This window comes from Balaenoptera physalus, assembly GCF_965194825.1.
Source record: "Balaenoptera physalus genome assembly, chromosome: 1".
Classification (NCBI taxonomy): domain Eukaryota; kingdom Metazoa; phylum Chordata; class Mammalia; order Artiodactyla; family Balaenopteridae; genus Balaenoptera; species Balaenoptera physalus.
This window is the reverse complement of record NC_138882.1, coordinates 21,244,773-21,263,820: the sequence shown is the minus strand read 5'-3', so window position 1 is coordinate 21,263,820 and position 19,048 is coordinate 21,244,773. Positions and strand designations below refer to the sequence as shown.

General features: G+C 41.1%; 1 long non-coding RNA gene across 1 annotated transcript in view; it reads right to left on the bottom strand.

Moving 5' to 3' along the window:
* Positions 1-3,593: 3,593 nt before the first annotated feature.
* LOC309644610 overlaps positions 3,594-19,048 on the bottom strand; it is a 773,586-nt gene continuing 758,131 nt past the window's right edge. The window contains exon 2 of the long non-coding RNA XR_014254517.1: positions 3,594-18,778. This is a non-coding gene — a long non-coding RNA (uncharacterized lncRNA). The remainder of the gene's footprint in view (positions 18,779-19,048) is intronic.

The window sequence follows — 19,048 nt, the reverse complement described above, 5'->3', positions numbered from 1 at the left end:
CACAAACGTTGGTTGTGGCTCTCCTGTGCCATATGTAGTGCTAGGGAAACTCACAGAAGAGGGACGCGTGGCCCTGTCTGGTGGTGGGTGTGGGGAGTACGGGGCACAGTCTATCAGGATAGAGCAGGAGAGAAGGAAGAGGATGAGATGCGTAGGGTTAGTGGGTACCAACTCGGTACTTCCTACATGTGATCTCATTTAAAGAGCTCAGCAAGGTGATGGGGCAGGTGTTACTATTTGCCCTCTCAAAGATGGAGTGATGAAGGCCTGGAGGGGAGTTAGACAACCTGTTCAAGGTCATAGCACTGGTAAATGGTGAAGCCATGGTTTGAACCCAGCTCTCTCTGATCCCAAACCTATGATCTTCCCAACTTCTCATCGGGGGAGAGAGCTGGGCAAGCAACTCATCTTCAGTGCGTGTTTGAAGCCCAGCATCATCAGAGCACAGGGAGGAAGAAGGGAAAGTTTCATCTGGGTTTAAAAAAAGGTGACATATGGAGAAGCACAAAAAGGGCGTTTAAGAAAATCAGGCAGTGTGATTTGTGTGAAAGTGCATTTTTTTTAGGCTGTGGACAGAATCTGAGGGTGTGAAATTGCAAAGATAACCTTCTTTCTCTATAGCCTTTTCCACTAAGGCATCTGGGGATGAGCAAACTATGAGCACGGGCATCATCTATCCCTCAGATGTGAGAGGGTGGCCTTAATGGGACAGGATGAAAATCAATAATGTTATCACTTTGGAGCAAGAAGGTGGTTGACGGAGCACAAAATGTCAGCAGCCTGACAAGGCAAAGGCAGCCTTGGTCCGGGGCAACTGATATTGATTATAATGATCTCAAAGCAATTAGCACGTGGATCTGCCTCCCATTCATTTTGCCTACCTTCTCAAAATCTGTACATTCAGGGCCAGGAGGAACCATTGCTCCCTGGGGTGCTGGCTCTGCTATTTGGAAGGACATCAAGAGCCGCAGGGTTCTGCCATCAGCTTCTCATCACACAGGGCTCAGCAGGAGTAAGAGGGAGTTTTAGAATGTTTGGGGCACCCAGGACCACAGGCAGGATTACACAGCAGGCAAACCATATCACATTGGTGCTGCACTGAAGCTCTGGGGTCCTGAGTGCTGGTCTTAGGACAGTTGTTCATTTGCTGTGACTTTGGACAAGTCACCATCTCTCTGGGCCTCAGTTTCCTTGTCTTTAAAGGGAAGGGGTTAAGCTAGAAATGTTCTTTCTCTGATTTGGTTTGATGGATGCATATATGTGTGTGTGTATATGTGATTTTGTGTGTGTGTGTGTGTGTGTGTGTGTGCATGTGTGTGTATGTGTCTGCATATATGTTTATGTGTATATGTGTGTGTATGTTTGTGTATGCATGTGTGTGTGTGTGTTCTCTCTGAAGAACTAATAACCCTTGACTCTTGGTCCTTCATTGGTTTGTAGTTTATCTTCAGGTACTTAGCTCTTCCTCATCTTCCTCTCTGCTTCCTTCCTTTGGAACATGCATACAGTTTGAGAGCTGAGAACATCTGATTTTTTTCCATTTGCCTTTATTCAACAAGAATGGACCTGGCAAGAATTATATGCCAAGGAATGTGCTCAAAGCATGGGATACAATATAAATGTGACAGTTAATTTTATGTGTCAAATTGACTAAGCCACTGGGTGCCCAGACATTTGACCAAACATTATTTTGAGTGTGTCTGTGAGGGTGTTTACAGGTGAGATTAACTTTTGAATCTGTAGATTATGTAAAGCAGATTGCTCTTCCTAATATTGGTGGGCCTCATCCAATCAGTTGAAGGCCTGAACAGAACAAAAAGGCTGGCCCTCAATGAGTAAGAGGGAACGCCTCCTGCCTGACTGCCTTCAAGCTGGGACATTGTCTTTATCTGGCCTTTGGGCTAGAACTATACCAGCTGCTCTCCTGGGTCTCTAGCTTGTTGACTGCAGATCTTGGGACTTAGCCTCTGTAATCACCAAGTCCTTATAATAAATCAATCTCTGTCTATATCTATCTATCTATCTATCTATCTATCTATCTATCTATCTATCTATCTATGTATCATCTATTATCTATCTATCATCTACCTACCTATCTATCTATCATCTCTGTCTCCATTGGTCCAGTTTCTCTGGAGAGCTCTAATGCAATGAATAAGGCACTCATGTTGAGAAGTGCTTCCCATGTCTGATTCTTGCTCTGCTGCTCTAATAAACTTCTGTGGGACAGGAGGTAGTGTTTTGCCATAAAATAGTGTCCCAAACTTTGCTGCACATGAGCATCACCTAATCTGGAGAGTTTTGAACAATCTCAGTACCCAGGTTGCACCTCAGACCAACTCAACCAGAATGTCTGGGATGGGACCCAGGCATCAGTATAATTTAAAGATCCCCAGGTGATTCCACTATGGAGCAAAGCTTGGGAATTACTGCCTTAAAAATAAGATTTGGAGGTCTTTGGTAACTTTTGATGATTTCAGGTGTATAATTAAACTTTGACTAAAATAGCATAGAATAACTTTCTCCTTCATCATAGGGAAGTAACTTTGGTTAATGATAACTACCATGGACTGAGCATCTGTTATGTGTCAGGCATTGATGTGAGACTTTGCACACATGAGCTCTTTAGTCTCATTTTATGGATGATGTAAGTAGGACTCAGAGAGATTAAATGACTTTGCTGAATCTGCAAATGTATGCAGAATCACGATTCGAACCAGGTCTGTCAGGACACATCCACACACTCCACCACTGTATGCTGCCCCTCCAGGTGGCACCTGGGTGTGGTGCCCACCCAGGCTCCAGCTCATAGTTTCAGGAGTAAGAACGAGGTGTTGGGGACCCACTCAGTCCCATTCCTCCATGAAGCATTCCATGCCTTCTCTAATACTTCCAGATGTCCTCCTTCTCTTTCTGAATATACAACTTAGATCTGATTCACATGTTTTACAATATTGGCTAATTGTGTGATGTTTCTCAGCAAGCTTAAGCATTCCTTGGGATCAGAGACTCTCTCGTTTTTTTCTTTGTTCTTGATACCTGGAACAGTGAGCGGGAGTACATAGTAGGTGCTTACTAAGTACTTCTGAATTAATTTATGTCTAGGCACAGAGCAGGGTCTTCCCAAATGTCTGGCCGTAGAGTGCAGTAAAGCAGACTCGTGGAATTGGAAGAGGCAGTGTGTAATGCAGTTGGGAAGAACAGTAACACTTGTGGACATGTGGGACCCCATCACTGGGTTCCATTTTGCCCCGGGCCTCCCAGGTACTACCACTTGGGCTTTTGCTATCCTAGTAGGGTCTCCATCCTCACGTTCTCCTGCAACTGATGTATCTGGGTCCAGTTGATCCTTTTTAATACTTAGGGCAAATGATGTTTACGTTTGGTACCAGAAGGGTTTTCATACTTGAAGAACTGGTAAGATCTAGGAATGAGTCATTGGGATGACAGGTAGTCCACCAACTTTTCTCACACGAGTACATCTGAGTGTGCGGTGTGAATATTTGTGTGTGTGACTGACAGTGTGATATGTCTGTTTAGGGGAGTCTGTGTGTGTGTTGGTGACCTTGTACCAAAGCATATGCTTCTTTCCCTTTTTCTCACTTGCTTCATGCAGGATGAGTTATTTAATACGTTTGATTCTTTTACTTTGTTGCTTATGAGTTTATTGGATTACACATCAGCCCCCAGGGGTTTGGACTCCTTCGTGTGATCTAGTCATTAGCACCATTCCTGCATTTTAACTCTCTTAACTGGAATCACCATAGTCATGGCAGTCAACTTTAACTGAAGATTCCTTTCACTCTGCTCTTTGAGAGGAGAAGAGAGGTAAAGACCCATGAGAGAGAGAATAGGATTCACTAATCCTGCCCTGCCTGTGTGCTGGAGAATATCCATCATGGTAGTAATAGTACCTGCTGTTGTATTTGCCTCAACGTTGATGGACACCAAGGTAACAGGAACTCAGTGCCATTGACTGGGTCAGGCTTAACTGGCACATGATACTCAGTAAATGTTTGCTGAATGAATGAGGTGGGGTGAAACAGAAGGCCTCCTTCAAAAAGAAGTTTTATAAGTAACATAAAAAATTGGCTTCCGGAACCAGTGTTTCATTTAATAAAAATGAAGATGTTAAAACTAAAGTATGGTCTTTGTTTTTTTTTCTGAAGCTCAATTTTCTTTATATAGTCCAAGCTTCCATAATGATAAGATAGCTTTGCAATGATATCATCATCTCATAAATAAAACATGACTTAGCAAAATGGCAGGGTTTTTTTACACTTTGAGCAAAACAAATGTCTGAACTCTCATGTGTGGGTAGCTGAGTGGGGTCCCCACTCTGGGGTAATGCTTACTTTGTGGGTTCTGGAAGCTTCGGAAGAGGTGTGCTTTGTGCATCTTTGGCTGCAGAGACTGGGTTTTATAAGCCTTACATTCTCTCAAGTCTCAGCACTAAAGAAAGGGCTCAATAAATGCTTGGGATGAGATTAGAAATAACAAGCATGCTTGAGTGAAGCAGACCTATTTGCCTAAAATCAATTCATTGGATGATTAATTTATAGAATTATTGATAATTGATTTACCAATTAATTGTTGTTTCTGTTAATTACTTAGAGTTTAAAGTAAGTTTTTTGTTTTTTTTTTTACATCATATGGTATAATTTATGTATTCCTGTTCTTTGGGTTTATGCTTGTTGGGAATAACAGTTTCAATCCCACAGCTAACATCATACTTGATAGTGAAAAGCTGAAAGCATTCCTTCTAGGATCAGAAACAAGAGAAGGATGTCCACTCTTGCCACTTTTATTCAACATAATTTTAGAAGTCCTAGTCACAAAAATCAGAGAAGAAAAACAAATAAAAATAATCCAAATTAGAAAGGAAGAAATAAAACTGTCACTGTTTGCAGATGATGTGATACTATACACAGAAAATCCTAAAGATGCCACCAGAAAACTACTAGAGCTCATAAATGAATTTGGTAAAGTTGCAGGATACAAAATTAATATACAGAAATCTGTTGCATTTCTATAAACTAACAATGAAAGATCAGAAAGAGAAATTAAGGAAACAATCCCATTTACCATCCATCAAAAAAAAAAAAAAAATACTAGAAATAAACCTACCTAAGGAGGCAAAAGACCTGTACTCTGAAAACTATAAGACACTGATGAAAGAAATTGAAGATGACACAAACAGATGGAAAGATATATTGTGTTCTTGGATTGGAAAAAATAATATTGTTAAAATGACCATATTATCCAAGGCAATCTACAGATTCAATGCAATCCCTGTCAAATTACCAATGGCATTTTTCACAGAACTGGAACAAAAAATGTTTAAATTTGTATGGGCACACAAAAGGCCCTGAATAGCCAAAACGATCTTGAAAAAGAACAGAGCTGGAGGAATCACGCTCCCTGACTTCAGATTATATTACAAAGCTATAGTAATCAAAACAGCATGTCCCTTTTGCATTTTGAATTGAATTCTGTCATGGTACAACTAAGGGTTTTGCAGGTGGTAGAATAGGTTCATTTCTTCCATTGCACTTCCAACTCAACTGCCCTTTTCATTTCTCTTAATTCACAGAACTGCTTTCTTGAGTGGGAGAGAATGGGAGGGAGTCACAGCAGGTTTACAGGGAACTGTATTTGAGTTTGAGCTACATGTAGGTGCCTGTCACCAAGCCATGTGTTGTGGGTCTCTACACATCTTCACACCTCACCACGCTCATGTGTGCACACAGACACAGATACTCATGTCTATTTCTACATCTGTCTTCTCCCTAGTCATATGTAAGCCCTTTCTGGAGGCACATGCTTTTTCTTGGTTGGTCCAGGAAATAAAAAACTCAGTTTCTGGTTAATTTTCACATGTCCATGAAAACTTAAATTTCTTTAAAAATAAAGCTTGTATATCTGCTTATAAAACATTGAGATTTCAAAAAGAGCTCAGATTCTGAAATAGAAAGTATATATAAAATTGGCCTTCAACTGGGCTGGGCCGGCAAAGTATAAATTTAAAAAGAAGTGGAAAAATGAGTTAACTGGGCTGAGAATAGTAAACACACATCAGATTCTGTGTAAGAGCCCTGTGATTCTTTATATATAATACCTTCTGGATACCACCATTTCCATTCTTCTGTTTTGAGTGGATTTGCCTTATGTTGCCCCATTCTCTGCTGTGTTGCTCCTTGTCCTTCAGCCCTTCGGTTAACTATCACCTCTTCAACTTGACCTTCCTTGACCCCTTGCTCCTCACCAGCCCCTGTGCCCCAGCATTCTGCTTTCTTTTAATCATAGTACTCATCTCTGCAGAACATTAAACAGTTTTTTGTTTTTCTGTCTCCCACTCACTCATCACTGGGTCCCAAGTTCAGTGAGAGCAAGAAGCCAGTCTCCCTGCTTAGCTGTGTCCTTGGCACCTGGAAGATCTGACCCAGAGGGTCCTCGGGAAGGTTTCTTGCATGAGTTCTTGAAACCACACTTTATTCCATAGAAGCATGAACACCTTATTTTTCTCAGTATCCTGGGGTGCCATGTGTTCAATTAATTTTTTTTCTCTTTTAATAATGGGGACAGTGGGTTTTACCATATACATGTTTTGAATTCTTATGGGTTCAAATGTATCCTTTATGGTTTCTCACTTTGATGGCATAATTAGAAAATCCTTCATATAAGGATGATAAAAATATCCACCTGAATTTTCATCTGGTGTTTTTATGTGTTTGCTTTACATTTAAATATTTAATCCATCCTGAATTTATTTTGGAATAAGACACATGGTAAGAATCCAAATTAAATTTTATTCAAACTGCTAGCCAGTTGTCCCAACACTATTTATTAGAAATATTTTCATTTTTCTGCTGATTTGAAGTAACAGCTTAATAATCTGCTAAATTCCTCTACATGCTTGTGTCTTTCTCAGGACTGTATTCTGATCCATTGATCTGTCAGTCAAGCTCTGTCCTAGAACCACAACACTTTAATTATTGTAGCTTTATTATAGCATAACTTCTTACCTAGAAGGACAAGTGTCTCTTTTTCTAACCCCACTACTATTTTCTTTTAAAATACTTTCATTTTTTTCTTAAATCAGAAGTATTTTTTCAATTTTCAAAAAAAAGTGCTAGTGGATTTATTGGGGTTGCCTTAATGGGATACATTATTGTTTTTAGGCTTGCCCATCTAAGCATTTGGTATGTTTCTTGACTTATTGTAATTTTTTATGTCCTCCAAGACTTTATTTTCACATTTTCTTTTTATACTTGATGATGTCTGGAGAATAAAACATCCTTAAAGTCTTCCACTCCATTTGTCCTTTTCCATATGTTTCCTGTGGTTTAGAGCCCCTCTCTATATGGAACCAATTTCATCTGGGTTGAGTCAGGGGGTAGTGAGAGTCACCGACAATGTTTGGAAGGACTTGAGAGACTTCCTCTCTGAAAGAATGGCTAGAGTCTTCCATGACTGTCAAAGTTTCAGAAAACAGAGAGGAGTTTGCCAGGTCCCAGCCCTTCAGGCTAAACAATAATCCACAGCAGGCCATGTGTTAATCTTCTCCAAGCAGTTGATTTGTTTGTCACCCCGACTCTGCTAAAGTAAGACAAACATCCATTTGAACTCACCTTCTGGTGATACACCAGAGGCTTGACTCTGAGGGTCATAGATGTTGACAAGTAACCACCTAAAACCTGAAAAGAGACATTATTTCAGTGTAAATGTTGCATGGGGATAAACAAAAGTGATTAAGATTATCTTCCGTTGATAAGAGTTAGGGCCCTGGGCTTGAACTGTCTTGTTTCAATTCCTGGCTCCATCATTTACCAGCCTGTCTCCTGGGCTAAGTACTTCACCTTTCTGTCCCTCGGTGGCATCATCTGTCACAGGGGGAATAATAATCATCCTTCCTGCATGGTTTGCTAGGTCAATTAAACGTGATATTCCCTCTAAGTGCTTAGAACAGTGTCTCACTCAATACATGATAATGATCATTTTAATTATTCTTGTTCAGTTACTCTACTGGATTGAGAGATCCTTAAGATCAAGGAGTATCCTCCTGCATCTAGCAGAGTGCCCACCATGGAATAAGGCACTCAGGGAGTGTTTGACAAATTTAATCTTCTTCTTATAATCTCAGAGTAGAATTTGCACCACAATAGACTACATTTACCCATGCATGAGCTTGTAAGTTTCTTCTGAAAATTTTTATCATCTCTCCTGGGTCTGCAGTTTCTCTCTTGACTGACTCTTTCTCTCCCACCCCTCAAATATTCTCAATAACCACTCTGTACAGTCTTGTTTTGTTACGGCCCCAGTTCCCATACATTCCTGAACTCATTTCTGTCTGCTTTTACCCCTCTATGCCATTGCACTTGCTTTTGCTGAAATCTCTAATGACCACCTGATGGCCAAACCCAGTGGACGATCTTCATGCCTTCTTAATCTTACTTGATATGTATGAATTTGCACTAGATCACAAACTTCACACAAGGAAGGACTTATTCTGTCTTAATCACTGTTAAATTCCTGGTGCTTAGAACAGTCTCTTCACCTAGTAGATACTCAATAAATATTTGCTGGATGAATAAATTTGTAAATAGCAGTCACACTGTTGTCTATTTACTCCATTTTCAAACATTCTTTCCATCTTCCTTCATAGAAACATTACCCTCTTATTTTCTTCTGGCAATTCCTTGGTGTCTTTCTTTTCTCTGTCCATTTCTCAGATGCCTTTGTTCTACAGAGTTTAGCTCTTGGCTTCCTCTCTTAAAAGCTTCCTGCATGACCTCTTATACATCTATGTTTCAAACACCATCTACACATACACTGGTTACTTCTACATCTTCATCTCTATCCAAATTCATTTTAATATCTTTAGACAACTTAGTCAATTGCCTATAGGATGCCTCAATATCTCCCTGAAATTTAAAAAAATATCTCCCAAATGGAACTTATTATTTTTGTCAGATTTTATGTTGAAAATGTAAAATACAAAGTAAGTAATTAGTTGGAAGCCAAAACATTACCATAATTGCGTACAGACCTTAGCTTGGAGAGCACTATTTTGTGTGACAAATGGTCTCACTAACTGAGCCCCAGAATTGTATAGACCTACTTACTCAGTTCTAAACTGAGCAATGTGAGTGTGGGATGTATCTATTTACAGAGCAACCGCATTCTCTTATTTGCAGGTGTTATACAGTGCTAAGGTGATATAACTGTGCAGTTGTTGAAGGGTAAGAAACTGACTCCATCTTATGTCCTCAAGTAATCATGAACCAACTTGGACCATTTGGTGGTGGCTCACTCTTGAGTTTGGGAGCAAACCTCCTAAATCCAAGATTAGTTACTCCATCACTTTCTTCTTAAGGATACAGAATGGGGGAGCTAGTATACTTGCTAGGTCTGGCATTAATACTTTAAACCTAGAGCCTCCTTAGTTCTCTGAAGTACATGCCGAACGCAACTCTTTTGAAGTTTAAAAACAGCTAGTATTGTAAATTCCCTGAAGTCTATAACAATAGCATAAGGACAGGCTCTCTTTTTCCTAATGTTGGGTCATTGCCGAAGCTGTGCTTGCTTACTAAGGACTCTATCGCCTGCCAGCATCTTCTGAGGCCCTACATGGGCCACACATGTGTACTTGGGCCCGTTGCTATCTAATTCAAGGTCAAGCTATCACTACCTGCACCCTAAAATCCCCTCCTGAGAGGTCAATCCCTTTGCTGAGAACCTCTCCACTCACACCACTGGAACAAGCCTCTGCTGATGCAGGCAGAGCTGGAGGCTGAATATTACCTTTATTAATGATAAAGACTAATTTGATGGATATGACTTATTGTGAGTGTCAAAGGAATTTATAACACAACCTCAGAACTAGGAGGGTTTACCCTCTGGATCAGGGCAGTGAGGGGCCATGGCGGGCCTCCTTATATGGAGGGTGTCCTTGAGAAGAGAAGCAAAGGTCTGTGCTCTCTCTGGTCAGGCTAGCTCCTAAAGGAGAAGAACGGAGTTGCTGAGCTGGACATGCCCAGTTTGTTTCCCCAAAGTTACCCACAGGAAACTCTTCCACTTCTCCAGGGGAGGGGTAAGAGGTGGGGCAAGAGGCTATGCATATTTAGGAGAAATCTCTCCGCAGTAGAATTAGGGGTATTTCCCCCTAACACTATTCCTCCTCTAAGATACAGTTAACACATGACCATCTACTCAATCACTTAAAGCAGCAACTGATAGACATTCTACATCTGGGTTGTTCAGTACAGTAGTCACTGGGCATTCAGGCTGTTGAGTGGTTGAAATGTAGCTAATCCAGATTCAGATATGTAATAATTATAAAATACATACCAGATTTTGAAAAAAAAGAATGTAAAAATGTCATTGACATTTTTATGTTGATTACATATACAGTAAGTCCCCTACATATGAACATTCAAGTTGCGAACTTTCAAAGATGCGGACGTGCATTCCATCAACGTCAGGCATGAGTGAAATTTCAGCTTGCCCTCCGTCGCCTATTGCTGACGATCCTTCAGCTCTACCATCTCTCACCTCCTCTCCCTCCTCCAGTCAGGAACTCTTCTTGCCTGTTCCTCGATGCCAGCCCCTGCATGCCAACTGTTGCACTGTACTACTGTACTTTTCAAGGCACTGTATTATAAGATTAAAAATGTTTTCTTTATTTTTTGTGTTTGTTTGTTTTGTATGTATTTTTTGTGTGAAAAGTATTATAATCCTAATACAGTACAGTACTATATAGCCGATTGTGTTAGTTGGGTACCTAGGCTAACTTTGTTGGACTTACGAACAAATTGGACTTACAAACAAATTGGACTTACGAACGTGCTCTCTGAATAGAATTCGTTCGTATGTTGGGGACTTACTGTATTGAGTTAAATAAAATATGTTATTAACATGAATTCCACTTACATACATGGCTTCATTATATTTCCATTGGACAGCATTGCCACAGACCAATGGTTCCCAAACCATCTAAAAACGCAGACTCTGTTGCAGTTTACTACTTTTATAAAATACAATAAAAATATCTTGCTGTGAAACTTCTTAAACTCTTACTCTTGATTCTGTACTTATTTCATTGCCAACTGGTAACAAACAGTTTGGGTCTGGCCCTGGTCTGAAGACCATATTCACAAGCACTTTCTAGGCTTCTATTCCACTGAAGCCATGAATAATTAAGTTCTACCAATTAATCTTGCTCCTACATATGCTATGGCCATCCCCTCCTGTCTATCTCCATTGCTTCTTCCTGAGTCCAGACCTTTATTTCCTGCCTGGATTATTGCAGGTGACCACTTCATGGTCTCCCTGCCAGCCCTCTTAGAAACCCAAACCCATCCATGTTTGTAATTACTTTCACAGTGACCCACATGAAAGGGAAACCTGATCCTATCACTTCCCTTCCTAAAACCCTGCATCTCCTTCTTATGCTTCCTTGTCAAAGTACAAAATTTGTGTGTCACCTGAAGCCACCCATGAGTTGGCCCTGGCTTGCCATTTCAGGTCACATTTAGCCCATTCCCTACACCATAATGGCAGATGGAAATTCCTGGAATCAACCATGTACCAGATCCTCTACAGAAAGCACCATCTCATGGAATCCTTGTAAGAATCTGAAATATAGGCAGTATTTCCCCTACATTATAGATGTTTACAACCAAAGCTCAGATGAGTTGAGTGATTTGTCCAAGAATATTCTGGTGATAAGAAGCCGAGTCAGGGTTTGAACTTGGATTTATGCTTTTTTCTAGGTGACATGGCGCTTTTGGGGGTTCCTCCCACCCTCTCCTGCTTCTGGGTATTAGCATAGGCTGTTCCCTCAGTTCCCCATCTTCTATTCCTGATTCATTTCTACTTTTTTTTTTTTTACAATACCCAAATTAATTGTTGACTCCTACCTGATGCATTTCTTGAAACCTCCTAACTCCCCAAAGCCCAGTTTCCTCTGGAATCCTTTCATGGTTCTAGTTTAACACAAAACACATTGTGTGGTAAGTTAGGGCTTACTTTGAGCTCCCGGGACAGGAACCATCCTCTGTGTTTAGCATTATGTCTGTCATGTGAGAGATACTTCATAATTCGTTCATTCATCTTTTCATATATTTAATAACTATCTATTAAATGAGAGAGAAAAGACCCTGTTTTCATGGAGCCTACCTTACTAGTTGGGGAAAATTGAAAGGATAAGCTAAAAATTACAAAATGCATGTGCATCTATTTTGCTTACCTGTTCCTCCTTTTCATGATTGAGCACCCACTGACTGTGATGATCTTCGCCAGGGGTGCGCTCACTTTGCCTGACTACAGCAGCTGCCACATTTCAGGGTAGCCATCTGTTTCATTGCACCGCCATCCCCAGGTGTGAAGCCTGTTTGACAGGGGCCGCCTGGCTGCTGTTCACCCTCATCTGTTCTGCTTCTCGGAGCTAAGTGCTCCCCTTTCCATTTGGGGAATGTCCCAGGAGTGCGCAGGAAATTCCCTTCTAGTTCCTCTCCACCACTCTGTCACGTGTCATATGTTTACAGCATAAGTGTTTATGTTCACTGAGGGCAGGCTGGTCAGTGGTCCATTGAGCCTCAATCTGATCTTCTGGGCTAGCAAGATTTGAAGCAAACCATGACCTCTCTGAGCCTTAGTCTCCTCATCTGTGAAATGAGATTAGACTATTCTGAAGTTGATGTATGGCATCCTTCTCTGTCTCCAGGAGTCTAGCGTTAAAACTATTTAACAGCTACAACAGATTTACTCATTCATTCAGCAATTATTTATTGAGTGCCTACTATGTTCCAGGTATTGTCTTAGGTGCTGGGGATAAGGCAGTCAATGAAGCAGTCTTATTGATACTTTTCATGGGGTTTATGCTCTGGCTGGAGGATCCAAGTAAGCAAGTGAATGCATGGCTATATCAGATGGTGATGAGAAGACAGAACACAACAACTGAGTGGGTGGGGAGCAGAGACCTGAAGGAAGTGAGGCACTATGCAGAAACTTATCCTTCTCGACGCACCTGGCAATCCATTCCATGCTTTTCTCCCATGGCAGTCTGTTATTGCAAGCTCATACCCGTGGACTTTTTCTTTTCTCAGAAAAGCTCTTAGAATGATAGAAAAGACAGTCAGATATGCTCTCCACTTGCCAGCATCCCTAACTTCACTCCAAACCTGTACAATTTCTGTGTTCCAGGCCCTAAGCAGAAGAGCAGAGAGGAGGATGGTTAGTGGCCAGCGGTCAGCAGCACCTTAACCCCAAGGCACAGCTGCTGTTCCTCACAAGGGAACAGCCACGTGTATGAGCACTCTCCCTGCCCTAACACACAGCATATCTAGACAGTTACGTATAGGAGATGCACGTTGATGCAGAAGACTATAGCAAGATCTTGCCAGCGTGCTTCATGGGGTAAATGGCTACCGCTGGGCCATCTTCACCTCAGCCCTTCTCGTACCACCCCACCGGCTCCGGTGGGTGTCCACTCTGGGAAAAATCACTAAGTGATTTGTGTGTCCTTATACTGACTTTTCATTCCATGTCCCATTCCTAAGGCTGTTTTTGGAGAAGGATGGTAAAGCAAAATGGAACTTCCTCTCATGGGATTTATTTTCAGTATTCCTTCTTTTTACCCTATACAGAGCTTCACTGCCATTCATAATGTTGATGGTGATTTTAACATAGCCTCTAATTTGGTGAGACCAATGGACATATTTACCTTTCAATTACTCCTTAGTTCAATGAAAAAGGAGTAAGCTTTAAGGAGTCCCACTTCTGCTTCCTCTTTGTGTCCCATACCAGGAATCCCAAATAAAAGTAAGACAGAGTTGTGTTAGGTAGAAAGAAAAAGCCCAGAGTCTTTTATTCATTGAATTAACTCTTCGGGTCAACTATCAGTAGATCAATTTATTAGCTACTAGTGGGTTGAGGGTTACACATATGCATACATGGCTTATCTGCCTTGACTAGAAGCCAGCTTCAGGAATCTTGGTCCTCCACAGGTAAAATAAAACACCTATATATTGAATGAGATCCCTTTTTCCCTTCATTGTTCAGAGCAAATGTTATAGGTGCATTTTTTTTTTTTTCTTGAGCAAAGCAAACCAATGAGAGAATGGCCTTTCCACTCATGAGAGAGCCCTCATTTGGCTTTCTCCTCTAGAACTCTCTTCGGACCCCAAATGGTCCAGCAGCCTATAGGGAGTGGACATTTTATTTTCTAGTGACAACGGAGGAGAGTAGGGGGCAGTGAGGTGTAATTTAAAGGATTAGGACTAAGCCAAGACCCTTGAAAACTTTGGGAGCTAGAAATCAATTATAGGACCAAGTAAGGAATGATATGAACCAACATTTATTGTTACCTCATTTATTGAGCTGTCATGGTAACGAGCTATGCTCACTGTGTGCATGTAATGCTGTGAGTCTTCTACATCTACTATCCATTTTGCTCTCATAACAATTCTCCGAGGTGGGGACACTGCTATCCCCGGTTTAAAGATGAGAGGACTGAGACGGAAGGATATTAACTAGCTTGCTCTGGGTCATGTGCCTAGTAAATGATGTAGCTGGGAAGGAACCTGATTGGTTCCCGAGAGCGCATGCCCTTAACCTCTGCGGCTGACCGAAGCTCCTCATTGAATGGTTCTCTGCGTTCTTGGGATGCCTGCTGTGAAGGAACAGCTCTCAACAACTCGATTTTTATTGCAGTTCCCCAAAAGCTGTGCAAACCACAGTGTAGGAAAAAAGCAGCAAGAGGCATTGTCAGTCCACAGCTAATGCCATCTAACTGGAGTTTTTTTCAAAAGTTGCAGAATATTTAGTTCCATATTTCAGTGGTTTCTAGTGTCCAGCGCCCTAATTTGCACAAGATAAAATTCCCACAGGCTCGGTCTCAGTGTAAGATGTGTGACGATGCTAGATGCACAAGGCTTGCATGGACCACTCCTATCAGAATGACCTCAGCGTATGTTTCAGAGGGAACTTGGAGTCCGGGAGGGCTATTGGAATAAGAGATGAATTTGTCTCCTTAGGTTTTATGTCTACAGTGAGACAATAAGTGTAGCTGAGGAAATAAAACAAGAAAACTTCCAGGTTTATAGATTCAAGATATGGATTTTCAAAAATTCACCGTAAGTTCTGACATGAGGTTGATAATATCCTGTTCCTTGTTGCTGACACCTTTTGCTCTAAAAATTCAGGTTTGGAAGAGGTATTACTAAGTATTGGAGAGAGATATGAAAGAAATATCTTTAATAAAGATATAATACCTTTAATAAAGAAACTGATACAGAGCTGATACTTTCTACGAGAACTGAATGGATATTTAAAAGGGTAGAGATTTGACAAGAAAGTGAGCATCTATCCTTAACTAGGTATATGTATGGGTAATGAGTGTTCTGGTTAAAAATCAAACCCAAAGATTTTCACAACCATTATGGGTAAGAACTTTAAAAACCTACCATTTAAACTTGCAATCTATTTTATACCTAGTTACAATGGAAAACTTTAATATTTATTTAGGGAAGATTGTCCCTTTGTTCTTAGAAGGATCAGTTGGAATACACCATTTGGTTACCAATTTTTAAGTAAGTTTTGAGGCAAAATTCAAAAGTGTCATTAACCTGAATAAAAAAGTGTAAGAAATTAAGTGTCTTGCTTGGTCATGTAAATTGTGGTATGTGGCTGGTCCAGAGCTATATTCATTTTTTTTCATGTTCTAGAATTTTGCAGAGGAAAGGAAATGGGGAACGTAGATATTTGGGGCTCTGTATGGGCTTAGAGTACTCTGTGCTAAAATTTGTGGCATGTTCTTCTGGAGTCACAGGTATTTTGGTTTGAGCAGTTACTGATAGGATAAAGGCTGACATGGAAGATTGCAGAAACGTCTTACCAACACACCCTTCCCCTCTCAATAGTGTAGGGAAGGTCATTACAGCATCACTGGTGGAACTTTTTGTCCTAACTGTAGGGTTATTTCAGACAGAATGACTAAGATTTAGGAAAATGTACTGATGTTGTGATACCATGTTCTGATAAGATCTGGGTCCAGAGAATGAGACCACATTTCCTGGGGGATTCCCTGGAAAGGCCAGGGGAGGGGGTATGTTTATCATCCTGCATCCTGGATGGAAGAAGATATTGGGACAGGAAATGGGAGCTTGAGTGATGGATACTACACGGCGACGTGGACATTTTTTCTGCCTGGGGTTGAGGGGTCTCATTAGGGGGTGTGGACTTTGAGACACAGGTACATTTGGTGCCCCTGCAAAAGTGGGATCATCTGGCTCTACCATTTACTCATTTGTCTTATTTTCAAAAATATATATGGAGTGATTACTATGTGCAAGTCATAGGAATATAACAGTGAAAATGCAGATACAGTCCCTGTCCTCAGAGAGTACATAGTCTAGAGGAGAAGATAAGTACTGAAGAACAGTTTTTCAAATTAATTAATTAATAGTGTGTCAAAAATACATAACAAAATTTACCATCTTAACCAGTTCTAAGTGTATAATGCAGTAGCATTAAGCACATTCGCACTGTTGTGCAATCGCCACCGTCATCCATCTCAGAAGCTTTTTGTCTTCCCAAACTGACACTCTGTACCCATTAAACAATAACTCCCCATTTCTCCCTCCCCCAGGCCCTGGAAACCACCATTCTACTTTCTGTCTCTATAAATTTGACAACTATATGTACTTGCTTATGTATAAGAACAATCACAGTATTTGTCTTTTTGTGACTGGCTTATTAAACTTCTGATATGTCCTCAAGGTTCAACTGTATTGAAGCATGTGTCAGAATTTCCTTCCTGTTGAAGGCTGCATAATACTCCACTGTATGTTTATACCACATTTGGTTTATTTGTTCATCTGTCAATGGACGCTTAGCTTACTTCCTCCTTTGGTTATTGTGAATAGGGCTGCAAAGAACACGGGTGTACAAGTATCTCTTTTAGATCCTGCTTTTAATTCTTTGGGGTAATAAATAGCTTTTAAGTATGAAAAATAAAACTATACTTATGAAATATGAAGTAAAATGACACTGAGCGGTGAACGTAAAAAGGGCACTGTCGTCTTGCAGTGAGAGGCTCATCATGGCAGTTTCCTGGAAAAGATGACACTTAAGGCAAAGATTGGCTTAGAGTTTACCAGGGAAAGGAAGGGGGGAAAGAACATTCTAGGTGTCTGGGTGAGCAAGCCAGAGGCTTAAGAAAGCCTAGGTTGGAGCCCTTGAGGAATGCCATGAGTAGATTGATCGGAGGTCAGCAAGGAGGTTAAGACTTTACAGGATCTGAGCCTGTTGGCTCTCGGGAAAGTAAGATATGCTGATAATTGTAAACATTAGTTTGCCACGCTATTTTCATTTCTTTATCCCTGGACATTTAGTAAAAACCTTTTTAAAAAAGTGGACTTTGTCTCAGCTTTGCTGTGGAGACCATTAAGGGAAACACTTGTTTAACGACTGAAATGGAGTGACAGGAGAGAGGCCAGCTTCTGTGGGGTCAGAGGTGATGATCAGAGGAGTGGCAGTTCCACAAGGGGCTTCGGTAATGGAGGTACAGTAAGGCGGCTTGATGAGGAGGCTGACTCAGAAGCACCCTGGGGACCCTGAAGGACTCAGAATTACCTGCGTAGCCAGGGAAACGTGTGCTGATTTGATGTCACAGATTGATGAGGCCGGGTAAGTTAGTACACAGGCACATGGCACCCCTTTCTCGGTTTATTCATTTATTTTATGTTGAAGCCAATTATTTGTGTGGTCAACTGACTATGGAATGGTCCACGCTCAGGAATCTATAGAACTTATACCTAATGAAAAAATAGGTAATAATTTGCTTATCTTATTACAAATTTCAAGACTACTGGCATATTCATAATGAAGTCCAAGTATTCTAAATAGAGGAGATATTCTCTTGGTCTTTGGTCCCAACCAATAGTCTTTTGGACAAATGAATTTTGAGAGTCATTGGTCTGCGGCCTTAAAACACACTGTCTTGGTAACAAAACATGGTGCCCCATCTGGCCTTGGCCACCAGGAAACAAAGTGTCAAATTCAGGGTTTCCTTGCAGGAATCAGCTCCTCTCAGGAACTGCTTCCTCTCTTTCCTTTGGGTTTCAGGTCTGACTCAGTATTAACGATCCTGATTTACATACACCGCAAACATTCCAAGTATTGTGCAAACAGGATCAAATAGAAAACGAATTCTTATCATCTGTACTAGTAGAAAATTGCAGCTCCTGGCATTCACCGGACAGCACTAGTATTTTCTTTTAAGAGTTCAAATTTTTTCCTTTGATTAGAAGCAAGAAATCTTAGTTGAGCCCAGGATGCCTGCGGTGTGTAAGTATGGCTCTTTGAGAATTGATATGAGACAGATTATAAACAAAGAAGGAGAGAGAATGTTTCCAAAGTATCTCAAGAATCACGAAGGCCAAGTAAATAGCACATCACATTATTGATGGGAAAGTCTGTATCATATTTAAGTTTGAGACAGAGGAATCAAATATAGTGGTGAATTTATGTCTATCGCAGTTGGGCAGATATGTACATTCATGGGGCTGATGAGCTCAAATCTTTGCCATTTGGTGTGTGGATGCTTGTGTTGTGAACGTACAACGTCTCCCACACACACAGTATGTCTTCTTCTTTTTTTAATTTATTTATTTTTGGCTGTGTTGGGTCTTCGTTTCTGTGCGAGGGCTTTCTCTAGTTGCGGCAAGCGGGGGCCACTCTTCATCGCGGTGCGCGGGCCTCTCACTGTCGCGGCCTCTCTTGTTGCGGAGCACAGGCTCCAGACGCGCAGGCTCAGTAATTGTGGCTCATGGGCTTAGTTGCTCCGCGGCATGTGGGATCTTTCCAGACCAGGGCTCGAACCCGTGTCCCTTGCATTGGCAGGCAGACTCCCAACCACTGTGCCACCAGGGAAGCCCCAGTATGTCTTCTTAATCAATTAACTGCTGGGGTAAGATAGTCACACTGAAAGCATGATAAGCTGAAAGCAGCAGTGGCAGTTTGGATCTGTGTCCTTCCTCGGGGA